Source organism: Bos taurus, chromosome 22 (assembly GCF_002263795.3).
Source record: "Bos taurus isolate L1 Dominette 01449 registration number 42190680 breed Hereford chromosome 22, ARS-UCD2.0, whole genome shotgun sequence".
Taxonomy (NCBI): domain Eukaryota; kingdom Metazoa; phylum Chordata; class Mammalia; order Artiodactyla; family Bovidae; genus Bos; species Bos taurus.
The window spans coordinates 36,633,244-36,651,259 of NC_037349.1; the positions used below are offsets into that span (position 1 = coordinate 36,633,244).

General features: G+C 36.1%; 1 long non-coding RNA gene across 8 annotated transcripts in view; it reads right to left on the minus strand.

Moving 5' to 3' along the window:
* The window catches only part of LOC101906240 (uncharacterized), a 318,730-nt gene that overhangs the window by 188,567 nt on the left and 112,147 nt on the right, over positions 1-18,016 (minus strand). Inside the window, exons 2-3 of one of the 8 annotated variants that reach the window (XR_003031803.2) lie at positions 7,810-7,942; positions 7,619-7,697 (exon numbers count right to left, since the gene is read on the minus strand). The exons of 6 other annotated variants lie outside the window; for them this stretch is intronic. This is a non-coding gene — a long non-coding RNA (uncharacterized lncRNA). The remainder of the gene's footprint in view (positions 1-7,618; positions 7,698-7,809; positions 7,943-18,016) is intronic. One more of the 8 variants, XR_003031805.2, reaches the window with a different exon arrangement.

Sequence of the window (18,016 nt, forward strand, 5' to 3'; positions counted from 1 at the left end):
AGAATCCCAGGGACGGTGGAGCCTGGCAGGCTGCCGTCTATGGGGTCGCACAGAGTCGGACATGACTGAAGTGACTTAGCAGTAGCAGAAGCAGTATTGCATTGTGTGTATGGGTATATGTGTGTATATGTACGTGTGTGTATCACTTCTTTATCCATTCATCTTTTGATGGACATTTAGACCCCAAAAAGGAGGGGGACTCTTAACCATTATTAGAATACATGGGAAAGGCAGTTAAAAAAAGAAATAAAGTCATCCTTGCGTCCATCAAGTTCTTCAGCTTTACAAGTTTGCATAACACTTTTCTGTGTGTCTTGTTTTTCTATTTACTTTTTGAGGAAGAGAGTAACATTTTTTTATAGTCTTAACAAACCTTATTCTATTTTAAAGAAAATTCTTGAGAGCTTGTAAATGCAGATACACATAATTAATACTGTACTTTATAAGTATTCATTATTATTTGTTAATCATTGAGATAGTACAACCAAAATAAATGAGTGAACCAAAACTCTGTCAAAAAAGAACAGATTGAATCTTATGAAAGATATCTGATGGGCGCTCAAAGAAATAAGAAAACTGCCTTGTTACTATAACCCATGGTATGTTTTGTTAATAACTGACATCCTTAACACAGAATGTTTGCATTAGTCCAGAGTGTAGAACATTGGATTTTCAAGGGCCATTTTTAAAGATTTCTTAATCCTGGATCAATCACAAAGTGAACTTTAAAATAAAAATTGATTTCATTACCTCAGGTAAATTATACATCTCTTGACTTAAACATTAAAAAATTCTCCCAAGACTATTTTTTCCCTCTTCCTATTTCTTGAAGTTCATTCTCTCTTACCCCATGAGTTAAGGAAACCTTCATTCCACACTGTAATCTGAGCATAACTTAATTTTCCTTAAACTGGGGTCCACAGACTAGTAGGAAATGATTTACCTTTTATTGGGGTTCTGTGAATTCCCTCTGAAATGTGTAAAGGGATGAAAGGGTGCACTGAATCGTGCAGATGAACATTTTTAAATGAAATATGGCCACATGGTGTCCATATCTGGAGGTTTTAAAATATATTGCAAGTTCTCTCACACTCCTCCCTTTGAAAAATAAGATTCTAATTTTCTTTCCTTTGGATGCAGGAAGTACTTAGTGACTTGCCTCTAATGAGCAGAATGAGGTAAGGTGATCTTATGTGACTCCCAAGGCTAGACTGGAAAGAGCAATATGGCTTCCACCTGGCTGGCTGTCTTGGGGCATGCACCCAGGAAAACAGTGAGGCACCATTTAAGAAATACGGCTTTCCCAAGTGGGACCTAATTAAACTTAAAAGCCTTTGCACAGCAAAAGTGAAACAGAGTGAAAAGAAAATCCTCAGAATGTTTCAATAGCAAATGAAACAACTGACAATTCATTTTCAAAATATATAAGCAACTCATACAACTCAATACTAGAAAAACAAATAGCCCAATCAAAAGTGGACAAAAGAGCTAAACAGACATTTCTCCAAAGAAGATATACAGATGTCTAATAAACACATGAAAAGATGCTCAACATCATTCATTATTAGAGAAATACATATCAAAACTACAATGAGATATCACTCACAGCAGTCAGAATGGCCATCATCAAAAAATCCACAAACAACAAGTGCTGGAGAGGGTGTGTAGAAAAGGGAACCCTCCTGCACTGCTGGTGGGAATGAAAATTGATATAGTCACTGTGGAAGACAGTATGGATATTCCTTAAAAAACTAGGAATAAAAACACCATATGACCCAGCAATACCACTTCTAGGAATACACTCTGAGGAAATCAAAACTGAAAAAGATGCATGTACCCCAGTGTTCATTGCAGCACTGCTTACAATAGTTAGAATACAATAGCTGGAAGCAACCTAGATGTCCATTAACAGATGAATGGATAAAGAAACTGTGGTACATATATGCAATGGAATATTACTTAGCCATAAAAGGGAACACATCTGAGTCAGTTCTAATGAGGTGAATGAACCTACAGCCTATTACACTGAGTGAAGTAACTCAGAAAGAGAAAAACAAATATAATATATTAATGCATATATATGGAATCTAGAAAGATGGTACTGATGAACCTATTTGTGGGGCAGCAATGGAGATGCAGATGTAGAGAAAAGATTTACAGACAAGGGCAGGGTGGGGGAAGGAAGGAAAGGGTGAGATGAATGGAGAGAGTAGCATGGAAGCAAATACACTACCGTATGTAAAGTAGATAGCCAGTGGGAATTTGCTGTATGACTTAGGGAACTCAAACTGGGGCTTCACAACAACCTAGAGGGGTAGGAGGTGGGAGGGAGGTTAAGGAGGGAGGGGACATACATACACCTATGGCTAATTCATGGTGATGTATTGCAGAAATCAAGCCAATATTGTAAAGCAATTATCCTTCAGTTAAAAATAAATTTTAAAAGAGAGAAAAGAAATGTGGCTTTCCTAAAGCTATCATACCACAGAGATCCAGTGAAGATATTGCATAGAGGCTGGTAGAGGAGCCCCAGCTGTTTGTCTTCCCAGCCCAGCTACTGGGTATGTGAGTGATAAAGAGTTCCAACCTCAGCCACCATCTCACTACAACCTCATGAAATACCCGCTAAGTCAGGACTACACAGCTCTGAGCCCCTGCTGGGTTCCTGACCTAAAGAACCCATGAGAGAGAAATGATTGCTGTTGTGAGCCACTGAGTTTTGTGGTGTTTGTTACAAAGCAAAAGATTACTACTACGGTGTCTTTCTTTGCAGTTGGGTTTATGATACAAGGGAAACATATATTTATTAGAGAAAAGAAGAGAATAGAGGCAATAAATGCATGTCAAGTGAAGGGTAAAGTAGTTCAAATGGAGGAAAGTGACAGGAAAATTGCTCATCACCCCCAATTTGATGTTTGAGGCGAGTTAAACTCAAAGGAGTCTTTGTTAGGTCAGTATCAGACTTGTGTTGCAAGCAGTTACTGGGCTTGCAGACAGAACAAGCTCAGCAATTCCATTTAACAAATGCAGTCAATTTTAACTGTATTGGCTTGGCTCGGCTCTTATTTTTTTCCTCTGATTCTATTTAACTTTACATCTGCTCACATCTAGCTTTATATGTATACATTTTAGTAGTGTTATAATAAAGTCATTGAAAATACCAGAAAACCACAGTTTTTCTTTCAAAGGAATCTTAAATTTGAGAATCAGTCAGGAAGGCGTATCAGGAAGGTGTGTGACACACTTTCATCTCATTAACTGTTGCCAAATGAAGTAATACCTACTACTGTATACCTTGTTACATTCTTCACAATTGTCCATATGTGTAATAGTTCAATTGGAAGGTTAGTGTATCTGCCTGTAAGTCTCTCAGTTTAAGTCATGTTTCAAAATGCCTGTTAGTGACCATGATGTTTTTAGTCCTTGTTTCTTAGTATTCGTGACCTGACTTTTTTGATCAGCAATCACTCTTCCTATTTATCCATTTCAGTTTGCAAACTTCCACCTGTCTTTGTAGTGTCCTTGAATTCATGGGGTCTCAAAGAGTCGGAGACGACTGAGCGACTGAACTGAACTGAACTCCCAAACTTAAATTTTTGAGTAGGGAACTTAAATGATATTCTAACCCAGAGCACAGTGAATGTACTTTTGAAATCTGGTACCCATTCATTTTTCTATTATTCTTAAAATATAGAAACTTAATATATAACTTAGGTTAATATATTTAAATGGGTATTTTTGTCTTATGGAGGTGATTGATAGATACAATACATAGCTTTCTATTATATGCTGTGACAAATGTCTGAAGTATTTCAATTTTTAAAAAGTAAAACAGATTATTATTATATTAATAATAGCAATAATATCAGTCATCTGTTGAAGTCTTGAAATATTTGCGCAGTACAGTGTTAAACATTTCAGCTGTGTAATTTAATTTAATCCACACAATTTACCCAATGATTTACAACTGCCATTTATAAGAGGCTTGGAGGAATGGATGGTCGTTTGTCCAAAGTTAACATAATTGAAAACAGAAGAGCTAAGATTTGAACCCAGATAAAATTTCCCTTAGCAACTCAGTTTTGTAATTTTTCTAAAGTCTTTTGACTGTTCTTACATTGTTTTCCATATTTCAGTAAAGCTAAGATGTCATAATGAAAGATGTTCCATTATTTATGAGCCAGCATAACAAAGACTAGCAGTTAAACTATGACACAGCACTTTATCAATAAAACTTTTGTTTTATATTGATTTGAAAGTGCATTACTTAAAAAACAGAGCTAGTTAGACATATATTTTTATCGGACATTACTGTTGTGCATGTATAAAATGGAAAGTGTAAACAAAACAAATGGGAGGAGATCTTTCCTAGAACTTCCCGTTCAGAATCTGGCTCTTCTGAATCAGTTTGCAGATGAGCGTCCTTAGGGATATTCTGTGATGTCATCCTCCATGTCAATGAGAACATTGATGATGTAGCATTTCTAAAAAGAATGTTCCATTAGTGGGTCTGGAATTTTCTTCTAAGCTACTCTCATCCTTTCTAGAAGTTTTGATATTTACATGCAAGTAAAATCAAGACCTCACATTTAAATATTTTAAAATGTACATGAGAGAGTCAATGGAGTATGATATTATTATGTTTCCTGCAAACTGTGTTAAAAAAAATCAGCTATCCACAAATGTAAGTATTTTACAGTGTTTTAGTTACACTCAGGCATCTAGGTCTGATAGCCAGTCATTAGTCTGCAATGGATCATTACTATATATTTACATTGCTGTACTTCATTATCTCCATTTTTTGGAATGCTTAAAGATACATCAGTTACCGGTTTAAATTCTTTGCATATGTTAACTCATTAAACCCAAGGAAGTGGCATAATGTCCATTTTATCAATGAAGAAACGAAGATTTAGAGAATTTAAATAATTTGTTCAGTCACATTGCTTCTTCAATGGCAAAGCCAGAGTTAGACTTTAATCTCAGCAACAGCAAATTGCATTCTACTAACTGCTTTGTGATATTACATCCACATAAACACACAGCTGCAGTATGAGAATTGTTAACTAATATTAATGACCCTTATTATGTGCTATGTAAACAATTTCAACTTCACTGAGCCTTCCCTCTACTTGCACATGAGTATATAAAGTAACCTAAATGTGGATTTTTATTGACTACTTTCTTTCCAAGGCCAAATATTAACAGTAACCCTTCAGGGACTGATCTAGTGGTAATGAGCCAACATTTCTTACAGCCTGGCAATGCATCACTCTGTGGCCATCGTGCTTTAAAGATTTCTGAGGGAATTAGCTATAAAATGAACATACTTCTGGCCAGTCACTCTTAACATGGATATAGGTCCATGCATACCTATTTTGCCACTGATCGGAAAATGTCATCTTGACAATCATTCTCTAGGAAATTAATGTTGCATGCACCACATGTTTATGACCCACCATATGAAAGGAAAGAGTATTTGAAATTGCTTTATGATGTACCTAAAGCAAAGTACTATTATTAGGCACTGCTCAGTGGAGCCATGCTTAGGTAGTTATCTTGCTTTTAAAAAGAAGAAAAATAATCACAGAGGAACTCCTACCTCATTTTATAATTGGAGAGTCAGTGAAAGCAATAGTCAGCCTTGCAAGTAACAAATCCAGAAATGACTTAGAAAATAAAGTGAAGCAGCTTTTGTAATGTTAGGTCATGGAGTTAGGAACTTTTATTTAAGCATTCCTCCTTTGAGGTACCTTGGGACAGCATCTTTATCAGCTCTGTCCAGGTGTTTGGAAACAAGAAGAGGATCTTTGTGTTTCTAGAGTTTGTGAGCCATGCTTTATTGAGAAGAGGTCAGCTTCATGTGAAAAGGTTGGTGAAACCCTGTGAACCAATGCTGAGCCAAGATCTCCCGCCTTGTAGGCAGATGCTTTACCGTCTGAGCCACTAGGGAAGTCCGAGCCAAATGAAATGCATTGTAAAAGAAGATAACTGTGCTTTCTCCCATGTTCTTAAGTCTCAGCATCCAGCACCACCATCCTCCCCACTACCTAAAGTCGAAATCATCATTGACTGGCCTCTCTTATCTGGTCCTTGTATTTAATAAATTTCTGAGTCCTCTTATTTTCCTTCTTCAATAACTCCCTACTCAGCCTACTTCTATCCTAACTGCCATTACTTCCAGTCACCACCAGGGCCTGCATGGACAGCTGCATCCACCTCTATAGTTTAACTGAGGTTTTCTGCTTGTGGTTCTGCTGTTTATGAAGCTGATCGTGTGACGTCTTGGCTTAAACTCTTCAATGGTTTCTTGCGGCTCTTGAGATAAGGCCCCAAGTCCACAGTGTAGCTCACAAGGCCCCTCACGATGAGACCGTTGTTGATTTCTGAAGTACTGTCTCTCTCCTTCCCATGGAGGGCATTGAAAGAAGGTAAAATATCCTTTCCTTTCCACAGTTAGATTTTATACCTTCTTAAGATGACTTCCTTTATGCCCAGGCTTGTTTCCTACCTCCTGCTTTGTGTTCTCTTACTTCTGACGATCCTATCCCTTAGTTAGCTCCGTTATAACTACCTGCTTCTTTACCTTCTCTACCAACCATAAATTCATTGAAAGCAGAAACTGGAAACTGTGTCTTGTTCAAAAGTCAGGGCAGTTGTTAGCATACTGCATAGAACACTGGTACAAAGGATGACTTGTAGTACACACATGTCCTCATTTAAACTTTTAAAAACTATCTTACTATTTTTTTACATTTGTGTTCTCTTTATAACAAGTAGTTTGTTTTATTATAAACCTCAGATGCACAGGGTTAAATTAACTATAATCTTTATTCTATGACACAATAATCAGTGGGCTTTTTATAACCCATTTGTATTTATTTTGTTTGTTATTTGATACCTTAATAAGCATCCCCAAATTCATTGTGCAAAACAGAAGCTAAGATCATCACAAAAGGCAACATCTAGCCATATGATACATGGGATCTTTTTTTCTGTATCCTTGTACCTGACCCTACATACAATGATCACTGTTCTCTCACTTCCTATTTAAATAGTTCACTTTCCTGTATATTTCTAAGCTTTATTTTTTTAATACTGTGGAACATAATTAACAATTCAATTTTTAAATATGTTCTACTTTTTAAATAAAGTGCATATAATTGCATATCAAAACAGAATAAAAGAATATATTTCCTTTTTTAATTGAGATATAATTGATATATAGCACTGTATTTAGGTGTACAACATAATGATTCGATACTTGCATGTATTGTTAAATAATCACTGGATAAGTCTAGTTAACATCCATCACTAAACATAGTTGCAAAATTTTTTTGTGATAAGGATTTTTAAAATCTACTCTCTAGCAATTTTCAGATTTGTAATATAATATTGTTAACTATAATCACCCTGCTGTATATTCCAAACCTCATTTTCTTATGTTACTTGTTTTTAATTTTATAAAAAGCATATCACGCTTTGGCAATACTTGGAGCTTTCTTCATTTAATATCATGTTGCTGAGAGTCATCTTATTGTTGTATGCTATTGTAGCTCACTTGGTTTGACTGCTATTTTCCACTGATGGCTATATCATAGTTTAAGCATCCACTCACCCATCAGCGGGCACTTGAGTGGTCGTGAGGCTTTTGCCACTGTGTACAGCAGTGCTCCGAGCCTTTGAGTACTTGCTTCCTGTTGGACGTGGACAAACATTTCACTGTAGAACACATATCATGGAGTATGTGAATCCATAACTTTTAGAGAGAATACCAAACTGGAATTTAATAAGATAGCACCAACTTACCCTCTGACCAGTAGTGTATATGAAATCCTATGGATCCACGTCCTCTCTGTTTCTTGGTACTGTCAGCCTTCTTCATTTTGGCCACTCAGATACCAGGAAAATGATGTCTCGTGTGGTCTTCATTTATATTTCCCTGATGAGTAATGATATTGAACATACATCTATTGTACGTATTTGTTTTCTCCTCTGTGAGACGTTTACTCCTATTTTCTATACATTTTTCTCTTGGGTTGTTTGTGTTACTGGCATGTGGGCATTTTTTCATATTTTGATAGCAATTCTTTGAAGACTATGTACTTATCGTAAAATATCTTTTTCAAGTTGGTAACTTATCTCTGTAACATCCTTAAGTTATCCTAATGAATAAAAAGTTCTTAAGATAACATACATATGACATTGAATAGTACCAGAGTAGATTTCTGGATAACATGGCAAGGAGTGAAATTACCCAGTTTCATAACTCATGAAGTGAGTTGTGGTATACGGTTTGCTCTGTATTTGTTCTGTTTTTGAACTAGAACTTACTGCTTTCCACATATCCATAAGGTATTAGGCACATCACAGGCATTCAGCCAGAATTTTCTGGAAAAGGGCACAATAATAGAACATTCACCCTCCAGGTTGATTAAACAGATGGCTTGCTTTTGAAAGAAGAAAAAAGTTTAAAGAAACTAAAGAACAGGACTGATTCTCCAGTTGATTTTCATGGTGTTTTTGGCAGACTAATACATGTAGTTAGATTGGCCAAGTTTCCTCTTTTCCAAGACAGTATTTTGGGGACACACTTGTATAGGTATTTTGTACTGATTCATTTATAGGAGACTTTTGCATATACTATGGAGCTTCTCTTTGGAGCTGATGAAAGGGAAGAAATAAGAAAGAAACACTGATCCTCTTACAAGTCATCCACGACCTCAAATTCCCCCAAGTGGACCCACCTATATTTCTTTATTCTTCACTCATTAGCTCCCACTCAGGCACAAAGCAGGATGTATCAATATGTACACTTTGATTTGTGCTGATTTTTCATCTTCTTTTTTAACCTACAATATGGTGTCACCCAGTCTCTCTGGGGCTCTTCCTATGACTACCATCCACCCTTGACTCAGTGTTCCTACCTCCCATGAGGGCCAAGGCAAAGGCAGGAATACATTGAGTCTGAGAGATGGAGTAAGGATGTCTGTTTTATATTTACATAGCTTTGCAATATGAAAGTTAAGTAGCATGTTTTTATTTTTAAAGAATATTATGTTTTACAATACAGAAAACTGCATCTCACGTATATGTACTATAAGGAATACTATTACTTGTACCCTGGCTACGCATTGCCCAGCTTAAGTACCTGAACTCGACCAATCTACTGCAACTCCCTGTATCAGCCCCTCGCCCCTCATTTATTTATTTATTCAAGAGCATTTATTTAAATGAGTGTTACATATCAAGCACTGTTTTGGGCACTACAAAACAGTAAAATTAAAAAAAAAAAAAAAGCCCTGACTCATGGAGCTTACATTCTATAAAAGAAAACTACTATTTTGAATTTGGGTTTTATCATTAGACAGCTACAGATCTCTCCAAGCAGTATGTTAGTTTATTATCCTGCCATCCAATTTTCTTCTAAGACTTGCTTTTTTTACTTCATGTATTTATGCATGAAATACTACTTTGTCCATTCTCAATATTTCTAAACTTCTGTTTTATAAGTACTTCACAGCATATCCATTTTTCTGTTTGTAGATATCAGGATTATTTTTAGATTCTTGCTATTACAAGCAATTCTGCTGTGAAATGGTACCCTAAGATACATATCTTTGTGTCTGGATTCTTTTGCTTAACATGATGTTTGTGAGACTCATTTCTGTTGTGCAAAGCAGTAATTCAGTACCATTTATCGTTGCATGGTTTGTTTGGATATTTTTACACCTAATTTGCTCCTATTTATTTCAACAATTTGAATTATTTCTAGTATTTGTTTAACACCATATTTGTGTATATGTCTTTTGAAGCATATGTTTGTGTTGGGTATTGCTGGCTCATAAGATACATGTAAGTATAATAATAGTAGGTACAGTCACATAATTAACCAAAGGGAAAATACAAATTTCTCTACCACAGCTATTCTGCTATGTTTCACATTGTGCTTTTAATTTCTATTTGTTTGATGAGTAATGAAAGTGAGCACTTCCATAAAAGTTCATTTGTTGTTTCATATCATATTTATAAAGTACCATCTCTTGAATTGTCTGGCTACTTTTGTTGATTTGAAAAACTATATACAAGAGTATTCCTGAAGGATGGGAGTAAAGGATAAGACCAGTTGTATGTCATTAAATAGAAGAGGTAAATCCCACTGCTGGGCACTGAGGAAACCAGAATTGAAAGAGACACGTGTACCCCAATGTTCATTGCAGCACTGTTTATAATAGCCAGGACATGGAAGCAACCTAGATGTCCATCAGCAGATGAATGGATAAAAAAGCTGTGGTACATATACACAATGGAGTATTACTCAGCCATTAAAAAGAATACATTTGAATCAGTTCTAATGAGGTGGATGAAACTGGAGCCTATTATACAGAGTGAAGTAAGCCAGAAGAAAAACACCAGTACAGTATACTAACACATATATATGGAATTTAGAAAGATGGTAACGATAGCCCTGTATGCGAGACAGCAAAAGAGACACGGATGTATAGAACAGTCTTTGGGACTCTGTGGGAGAGGGCAAGGGTGGGATGATTTGGGAGAATGGCATTGAAACATGTATAATATCATATATGAAACGAATCGCCAGTCCAAGTTCGGTGCATGATACTGGATGCTTGGGGCTGGTGCACTGAGACGACCCAGAGGGATGGTATGGGAAGGGAGGAGGGAGGGGTGTTCAGGAAGGGGAGCACGTGTACACCCGTGGCGGATTCATGTTGATGTATGGCAAAACCAATACAATATTGTAAAGTAATTAACCTCCAATTAAAATAAATAAATTTATATTAAAAATAAATTTAAAAAATAGAAGAGGTAATAATAGGCACATTTATCTTATTCTCGGTCTGAGGTAAAAGTCAGTATTTCAATTAAATATATTATTGTAAGTTTTGACAAATGATTTATTGGAATAACGAAGTTTCCTTTCATTACTGGTTTGCTATAGTTTGTGATGAAAGCATATAGACTTCAAGTGCTTTTCATGCAGCTACTGAGTTAATTATATGCATTTTCTCCTTCATGCTATGATATGTTGATTTGTATTGATTAATTTTTGAATGTTAACCCAAGCATGCATTCCTAGAATAAATTCAGCATTTTTGTAGTGTAGTATCCTTTTTGAATATTGCTAAATTCAGTATTCTGATACTTTGCTTGGAATTTTTAAAATCTGTTTTCATGTAAAAGTTTACTTTCTTGGAACATGATTGTCAGCCTTTGGTATTAAAGGGTATGCTAGCCTCAAAATCATATTGGGAAATAACACCTCTTCATTGTTGTGATCTATCTCCCCCTACCCTAATTCTCTTTTCACCTGTGTCTAACTTCTATTAATCCCATTGATTGTGTTCTTAATTTCAGTTGTTACACTTTTTCCATTCTCCAGTTACCACTTGATCCCATTGTTTTACCATTGTATTTCATTGATTAATATTTTTACCTATTCATCCTGATTATTTTAATATCCATGTCTGAATATCTGGATATCCTATGTGAGTCTATTTTTAATACTTATTATTTGCCCTTGGTTATTAGTCATCTCAACTAATTCAGAAAAGCTCAACATTCAGAAAACGAAGATCATGGCATCTGGTCCCATCACTTCATGGGACATAGATGGGGAAACAGTGGAAACAGTGTCAGACTTTATTTTTCTGGGCTCCAAAATCACTGCAGATGGTGACTGCAGCCATGAAATTAAAAGACGCTTACTCCTTGGAAGGAAAGTTATGACCAACCTAGATAGCATATTGAAAAGCAGAGACATTCCTTTGCCAACAAAGGCTCATCTAGTCAAGGCTATGGTTTTTCCAGTGGTCATGTATGGATGTGAGAGTTGGACTGTGAAGACGGCTGAGCGCCGAAGAATTGATGCTTTTGAACTGTGGTGTTGGAGAAGACTCTTGAGAGTCCCTTGGACTGCAAGGAGATCCAACCAGTCCATTCTGAAGGAGATCAGCCCTGGGATTGCTTTGGAAGGAATGATGCTAAAGCTGAAACTCCAGTACTTTGGCCACCTCATGTGAAGAGTTGACTCATTGGAAAAGACTCTGATGCTGGGAGGGATTGGGGGCAAGAGGAGAAGGGGACGACAGAGGATGAGATGGCTGGATGGCATCACTGACTCAATAGATGTGAGTCTGAGTGAACTCTGGGAGTTGGTGATGGACAGGGAGGCCTGGCTTGCTTTGATTCATGGGGTCGCAAAGAGTTGGACATGACTGCACAACTGATCTGATCTGATCTGATTAGTCATCTCATCTTTTTGTGTGTTTTGATAATTTTTTGTGCTGAGAATTGACTTTGAAAAACTGTAGAAATAGTTTGAAGCTCTAAAGTGTTCATTTTATATCAGCAAATTTGTTCACGAGAAACATAATTCAGATTTCAAGCTTCTTTCCTTGGATTTTCACTCTCTCTCCAATCCTAGAATTGAAAATTCCTTCTGTGTCAATGTTTTAAAGATTTTTAAAAAAATATTCAGTTTGTCTAGTTACTCTTAGAGAATTTTTCTAAAATTTGTTAGTATGCTATTGCCAGAAGGAGCACTGATTATGTTACTGGATTTTAATTTGTGTTTTCTTTATTTCAAAAGAGTTGAACATTTTTTAATAAGCTTATCAGCCACTGGGTATTTTCATTTATGCATGTTACTATTCATTTTTTATTGATCTGTAGAAATTGTATTATCATATAGATTTTTATTCTTGTATTTTAAATTCTTTCTCTCTAGTTACAGTTCTTTTATTCTTAATTTGTTTTGATGAACTTAAGTATTTTTAATGTAGTCATATTCACCAATCTTTTCTTTTTTGAGCGTTTTATCTTATTTAGAAACTCTTTCCCTATATCAGTATTATAAAGATATTCTTCTATATTTTTCTCTAATAATTAAAAATTTTTTTGTTAACTTTTGTCTTAATCCATGAGCATTTCATGTTTGTATGTGGAGTTAAGTAAAGATCCAATTTCATTTATTTCCATATGAATAAATATATGTCTATCATATATGTTTTTCATATGTTATAAACATACCATTTTATATTTTATAATATACCTTTTATTTTTTAATATTTATTATTTATTTGACTGGGCCAGGTCTTAGGTGGGGCACTGAGGATCTTTAGTTGAAGCATGTGAGATTTAGTTCCCTGACCAGGCATGGCACCCAGGCCCCCTGCACTGGGAACAAAGAGCCACTAGACAACAAGGGAAGTCCCTATAATATACCTTTTAATATAACACTGCATAAATATACCTGGAGAAGGCAATGGCACCCCACTCCAGCACTCTTGCCTGGAAAATCCTATGGACAGAGGAGCCTCGTGCAATGCAGTCCATGGGGTCGAGAAGAGTCGGACACGACTGAGTGACTTCACTTTCACTTTTCACTTTCATGAATTGGAGAGGGAAATGGCAACCCACTCCAGTGTTCTTGCCTGGAGAATCCCAGGGATGGGGGAGCCTGGTAGGCTGCCATCTATGGGGTCGCACAAACTTGGACACGACTGAAGCGACTTAGCAGCAGCAGCAGCATAAATATACCACAGAGTGTTTATCCGCTCATCTAATTTAAATGATTAATTTAATTAATTAATTTAATCATCATCTAATTTAAATGATGGACTTTTAAATTGTTTCCAGTTGTTGCCGATTACAAATAAGGCAGTTGTAATATTCTTGTCCAGATTTTTTTGTGGACCTAAGTCGTAATTTCCCTTAGGTAAATGCCTAGGAATGAAATTGCTGAGTCATAGAGTGTTTAACGTTTAAAAAAAGCTGCCAAAGTGTTTTCCCCAAAAGAGGTACCATTTACACAACTGTTTGCAGTGTATAAGAGTTCCAGTTGCTCCATATCCTTACCAATACTTGCTGTTGTTAGAAATTTTAACTTTAGCCATTTTATTGCTGTCCAGTGGTATCTCATTTGTCTTAATGTGCATTCCCCTGAAGGCTAATATGATGTTAAGTATTTTGTCATGTATTTATTAGCTATATATCTTCTTTTAGAAAGTACCTTTCCAGGTCTTCATTATGTTTTTTGATTGAATTGTCATCTTATTACTGAGTTTAAAAGGACTGACTATATTCTGGATTATATATTCTGGATATAAGGCCTCTGTCAGAGGCATGTGTTAATAATATTTTCCTCTAATATGTAGTTTGCCTTTTCATTTTCCTAATGGTGTCCTTTGAAGAGCAAAAAGTTTTAATTTCAATAACGCCCAGTGTATCACTTTTTGATTTACATTTAGTCTAAGAAATCTTTTCCTACTCTAAAGTGACAAAAATATTATCCTGTATTTTATTCTAAAAATACTATAGTTTTGGCTTACCTTTAGGCTTTAAGATCTATGAATTCTGGTTTATGGCTTGAGGTGGACATAATTTATTTTTAATATGACTGTCCAGTGTTCCCACCATATTTAATGAAAACAATTTTACTTTCCCATATAATTACCTTGAACGTGTCCGACTCTGTGCGACCCTATAGACAGCAGCCCACCAGCTCCCCAGTCCCTGGGATTCTCCAGGCAAGAACACTGGAGTGGGTTGCCATTTCCTTCTCCAATGCATGAAAGTGAAAAGTGAAAGTGAAGTCACTCAGTCGTGTCCGACTCTTCTCCACCCCATGGACTGCAGCCCACCAGGCTCCTCCACCCATGGGATTTTCCAGGCAAGAGTACTGGAGCGGGGTGCCATTGCCTTCTCCAAATTACCTTGAAACTTCTCCCAAAATTGAGTTTACCATAGGTATGTTATTTTTTTTCCAGATTGTGTTACTTTTGTTAGTATTGTATTGTTATGATTATTGGAGCTTTATAATAGGCTTAAAATCAGATAGTGCAACTCTTCCAACTTTATTCCTTTTTTAGATCATTGATTAGGATGTTATTAAATCATTAACAAGTGTGACAGCATTGACATCTTAACAATACTGAATCTACCAGTCCATGAGCATGATATAGCTCATCAGCTCTCTTTAAATTTCTCTCAGCAGTGTGTAATAGTTTTCCGTGTAGAGATCCTGCACATCTTTCATGAGGTTTATCCTAGATATTGCAGTTGTTTTTAATACAATCACTTAACCTTTTTATAATAACCTTTAAATTATTTTAGAAGAGTTTTAGATTTATAGAAAAATTATAAAACTAGCACAAAGAGTTCCCATAAACCCCACACCCAGTTTGCCCTAATATTAGCTTCTTATTTTAATATGGTACATTTGTCACAATTAGTAAATCAAGACTGATGCATTATTGATAACTAAAATTTATGCTTCACTCTGGTTTCCTTAGTTTTGAACTAGTGTCTATTTTCTGTCACAGGATCTCATCCAGGTACTATATTATATTTAGTTGTCATGTCTCCTTGGACTTCTCTTGGGAATTTACTTTCTACTATATTCATAATATTATGTTTTCTTTTTTCAAAATGGTTGAGGTATTAGATATTCATATGTCAAAGAGTAGAGTACATGTATCCTTTCAGACCATGTTTTCCTCTGGGTATATTTCCAGGAGTGGAATTGCAGGGTCATATGGTAGCTCTATTTTTAGTTTTTAAAGGAACTTCCATACTATTGTCCATAGTGGCTATACCAATTTATATTCCCACCAGTAGTGCAAAAGGGTTCCCTTCTCTCCACACCCTCTCCAGCATTTATTGTTTGTGAATTTTTTTGATGATAGCCATTTTGACTGATACGACATGGTATCTCATTATAGTTTTGGTTTTCATTTCTATAATAATTATCAATGCTGAGCATCTTTTCATGTGCCTTTTGGCCATCTGTATATCGTCTTTGGAGAAATGTAGGTCTTCTGCCCAATTGGGTTGTTTTGATGATGGTAAGCTTCATGAGCTGTTTATAAATTTTAAAGACGAATCCCTTGTTGGTCACATCATTTGCAAATATTTTCTCCCAATCTGTGGGTTGTATTTTTGTTCTGTTTATTGTTTCCTTTGGTGTGCAAACACTTTTAAATTTCAGTAGGTTCAATTTGTTTATTTTTGTTTTTATTTCCTTTTTTCTGAAAAATAGACTGAAAAAGATATTGGTACAATTCATGTCAGAAAGTTTTCTGCCTATGTTTTCCTCTAGGAGATTTATAATGTCCAGTCTCACATTTAGGTCTTTAAACAATTTTGAGCTTATTTTTGTGTATGGTGTTAAAGAATGATATAATTTCATATTTTTACATGTATCTGCCTAGTTTCCCCACACCGTTTGTTGAAGAGATTGTCTTTCCAACATTGTGTGGATCTTGCCTCCATGCCATAGATTAATTAACCCTAGGTGTGTGGATTCATTTTTAGACTTTCTGTCCTATTCCCTTGATCTGTATTTCCATTTTTTTGTGCCAGTACCATAATGATTGATGACTATAGCTTTGTGGTATCAGCTGAAGTCAGGGAGCCTGAATCCTCCAGCTCTAGTTTTCTTTCTCAAAATTGCTTTGGGTATTTGGAGTCTTTTGTGTCTCCATACAGATTTTAAGATTTTTTTGGTCTAGTTCTGTGAAAAATACCATTGGTAATTTGATAGGGATTGCACTGAATCTGTAGATTGCCTTGCATAGTATGTAATTATAATATGTACCATCTTTTGTAATATGGTACCTGATCTCATCTAGGTACCATATTATATTTAGTTATCATGTCTCCTTAGACTCCTCTTGAGAATTTACTTTTTAACTATGTTCATAATATTATGTTTCCTTTCTTCAAAATGGTAGATGTATTAGATACTCATTTGTCACAGAGTGGAGTTGGATGCCTACCTCACACCATGTACTCAAAATGCATCAGTGACATAAACATAAAAGCTAAAGTTACAAAATTCGTAGAAGACAACATAGGACTAAATCTCCATGAACTTTAATTTGACACATGGGCTCGTACATGACTGAGCAATGAGAGAAATAGTAGAGAAACTTGACTTTCATAAAATTAAAAGCTTTTGTTCATCAAAGGACATTATCAAGAAAGAGAAAAAGCAACCCACAGAATGGAATAAAGTAATTGCAAATCATATATTTTGTAGGGGTCTATAAAGAACTCAACTGTGTGTATCACAATAAACTGTGGGAAATTCTGAAAGAGATGGGAATACCAGACCACCTGATGTGCCTCTTGAGAAATTTGTATTCAGGTCAGGAAGCAACAGTTAGAACTGGACATGGAACAACAGACTGGTTCCAAATAGGAAAAGGAGTTCGTCAAGGCTGTATATTGTCACCCTGTTTATTTAACTTCTATGCAGAGTACATCATGAGAAACGCTGGACTGAAAGAAACACAAGCCGGAATCAAGATTGCTGGGAGAAATATCAGTAACCTCAGATATGCAGATGACACCACCCTTATGGCAGAAAGTGAAGAACTAAAAAGCCTCTTGATGAAAGTGAAAGTGGAGAGTGAAAAAGTTGGCTTAAAGCTCAACATTCAAAAAACGAAGATCATGGCATCCATTCCCATCACTTCATGGGAAATAGATGGGGAAACAGTGGAAACAGTGTCAGACTTTATTGTTTTGGGCTCCAAAATCACTGCAGATGGTGACTGCAGCCATGAAATTAAAAGACGCTTACTCCTTGGAAGGAAAGTTATGACCAACCTAGATAGCATATTCAGAAGCAGAGACATTACTTTGCCAACAAAGGTTCGTCTAGTCAAGGCTATGGTTTTTCCTGTGGTCATGTATGGATGTGAGAGTTGGACTGTGAAGAAGGCTGAGGGCCGAAGAATTGATGCTTTTGAACTGTGGTGTTGGAGAAGACTCTTGAGAGTCCCTTGGACTGCAAGGAGATCCAACCAGTCCATTCTGAAGGAGATCAGCCCTGGGATTGCTTTGGAAGGAATGATGCTAAAGCTGAAACTCCAGTACTTTGGCCACCTCATGCGAAGAGTTGACTCATTGGAAAAGACTCTGATGCTGGGAGGGATTGTGGGCAGGAGGATAAGGGGACGACAGAGGATGAGATGGCTGGATGGCA